This window comes from Octodon degus, unplaced genomic scaffold, assembly GCF_000260255.1.
Source record: "Octodon degus isolate 3935 unplaced genomic scaffold, OctDeg1.0 scaffold00020, whole genome shotgun sequence".
NCBI classification, from domain to species: domain Eukaryota; kingdom Metazoa; phylum Chordata; class Mammalia; order Rodentia; family Octodontidae; genus Octodon; species Octodon degus.
Genome location: NW_004524596.1, coordinates 10,095,948 through 10,099,017, shown reverse-complemented (window position 1 = coordinate 10,099,017; position 3,070 = coordinate 10,095,948).

The following is a 3,070-nucleotide window of genomic DNA, read 5'->3' as shown; positions in this document are numbered from 1 at the left end:
TTATTTTTTTTTCTTTTGAGAGGGGAGAAAATAATTCTTTTATATGTTTTATGTAAGGAATCTACACACCAAAAGAAGCTAGTGATTAAACTGTCCTTCAGTAATCTTTCTTATTACATGTATTTATCTTTTTAATTCAGGGATTTTTTTATTTCCAATCTGAGGTCTTCTACATCTTTCTGCAGCTGTTTCTTTATTTCAGAAGCCGTTGATTCATTGCTTTCAGCTGTGTGATTTCCAATTTGTTCTGTGTTAGTGTCCTCTGCACTTGTTACAGGTGGGCTTGGGTTCTGAGGTTGCATTTTGTTCCTTCTCGTCATTTTGTGTGGCACTGCCTTCTGACCTTTGTTGTAGATCTTTGCTGTAGTTATAACCTTCTCACTAACTGAAGTTCAGGTGCAGCTCTACAACGTTTGGACTTATCCAGCTGCATCTGGCTTGGGTCTGGCTGCTGTGCTCAGTTCCTTCCCGCTGCTGCCCTTGAGGGTGAATATGTTGTGCCCCTGTGGCAAGATGTTCTGCTCCTGGACTAGCTGGGTGGATCTATCCTCTACACACTCTGGAGGGATTGCAGCTGCAGGGTTACACCTCAGGCATGTATGCCAGGCCTGAGCTGTGCCTGGAGGGGGCACGGTGAAGTAGGGGGAAGAGCACCTGGGCTAGGACTGGGTCTGGGGGTTCCCGGAACGCGGCAGGATGTGTTTATCTTTTTATTTTAAATACATCATATGAAGACATTCATAAAAATAGACTTATTTATTTCCTTCTAAAGAGTATGCATATGTCTACACTTTATTGGGAAACAATAAATATTTTACAGATTGTTAGAGGTGTTTAGATTTTTCCTCACTTCTTTGTATTTACATGGATTTAAATATGACGTAACGTACACGTAATTCTAATTTAAGTCTGTAAAAAGTTCTGTCTTTTGGGTTTCAATTTATTTAACAGTGCTTTTCATGTAAAGTCAGAATCAGGTCGTCGATGTCCTGAGACCTCTAGACAGCTCCCCACATCGGACAGGTTTCACACTGAAGGAGTGCTTGTCTCCACGGGCTTTACGTGTAACAGAGTTTTGGGAATGGGTCTAAGGAAAAAGAAATACGTAGCAGTGTCACATCACCTCCAGCCGGTGGCTCAGGGTGGTGACCATGGACACGCTGAGGGCAGAGAACCGTAGCAAGACTTTCCACTACTGTTTCACAGAATCCTTGAAAGTCAGCTATGGTGAAGTAACCCTTTGTCACCCACTTCTGATTGAGGAAAGCTTTTACATTTTACCCACATCATCTCAGACAAAATCACAACCTAGAAAAATAACAAAAACTATGATTTTTGCAATGGGAAGGTGAGATCCAGCAACCCAAGCTTCTCTCAGCTGAACCGCGTTTACTCTTTGGTTCTTCTTAGAGATTCAGTATAGGGGATTAAGTGTGACTATGAAAAATAAAAAAAAAAAAATTTTGTGAGATGGTGCATTTCATGAATTAGTTGTTTCTGTGTGCTGCTTATCACTCGGTGCCTATTTTAGGTTCAGAGCTACTTGAACACCACTTGCAGCTTTTCTTTGTGAAATTTTACTGATAATTAAGAAATGCTCAGTGAACAACCATAGGAATCTGAAGGCTCAGGAAGGCTATTCCTAAAGCAGTATTTTTTGACTATGCCTTTTTCAACCAAAGAATATCAGGGCAACTCCTTATTTGCCACATTTCTGGCCTAGGAGTAGCAATCACATGCTTTTACATGAGCTTGTTTAGAGACAAGGACCACAACTTCTGTATCTTTCTAATTCCAGTCACTATATATATATTTGTATTTTTAAGGAAGGGTCTACAGGGTGTTCAGGGTCTCACTACTAGTTCAGACTCGTGGTGATCTGCCTGTTAACAGCCTCCCAAGGGCTGGGATTATAGGCTTGTGCCACCATGCTCAGTTTCAATTTCCCTCTCAACACACCCTGGCCACAGGGGCTGGTACGGCAGGCCCGGGGATTGTACCCCTGGCCCCTGAACCTGCTTGCAGGTGCTTTAATCTGCTGAGCTATTTGGCTGGTCCTATATTTTCTTTTGAATAGCACTATGTTTTCTTGGGATATAATTTTCCACTCATTACTACTTCTCTTATCCTGTAAATACTTGATTGCACATTTGATTCCTTTAGCACCAATTATTGTTTTGATTATGGCAGGCACTCAGTGAATATCTAGAGCACAAGGAGGTGAGGTGGGATTTAAAGTATAAGATTGTGTTTGAACAATGCTGCTGCCTAAGTTACCTGCATAGTATTGGGCAAACTAATTCAATTATTTGTTCTTCAATTGCTGTGCAGTTAAAATGAGAATGAGGATGCTAAACTTATGAGAGATGATTTTTCTATGAAGATTACTGCACTGTGTAGTAGACAGTGACTCCCTGGAAGAGTGGTTGCAACACATAGGTATAGATAATCTCATTTTTTTCCTTTGTATTAAATAATATATTGTTAAAAAAACTAATTTCTCAAAACAAGGCATTTTTTAATTGTATACTAGGAATCAGCTTACAATGTCACATGCAGCATCAGCTTCAATCTTGTAATTTGTGTTCATTTCAGCAGCGCATGTACTAATCTTGCAATTTGTCTTTCTTTTGATGAAAAAAATTTATTTTTTAAAATTCTTATTTGTACATGTTTGCAGCAAATAATGAGTACACTCAGTAGAGGGAATTGGTAGGTCTTCACGCAACATCTCAATTTGTTATCAGCGCTGCTGAACTAGGAGCTGAAGGTAAGCTTGTTAGTACACTGTGGCATATTCAATCTGAGGTCCATGGGTCAGAAGCACCTGTGCCTAGGTAAAAAATATGGATTTCAAAAGAAAGATTTTACTCATTTACATTAACCATACTGTGTATTTCATAACTGGCCCAGGGTAATTTGTTTAGTCATCGCAAGTCAATGCTGTATACTCTGAGGACTGCAAGTTGGATATATTTGTACACATATTTTTAACTAAAAGGTCACAACCAAGGTAGCAAAGAAACTTCCCAAACCATTTGTGAATGTAATTTATATATATATAATCAAT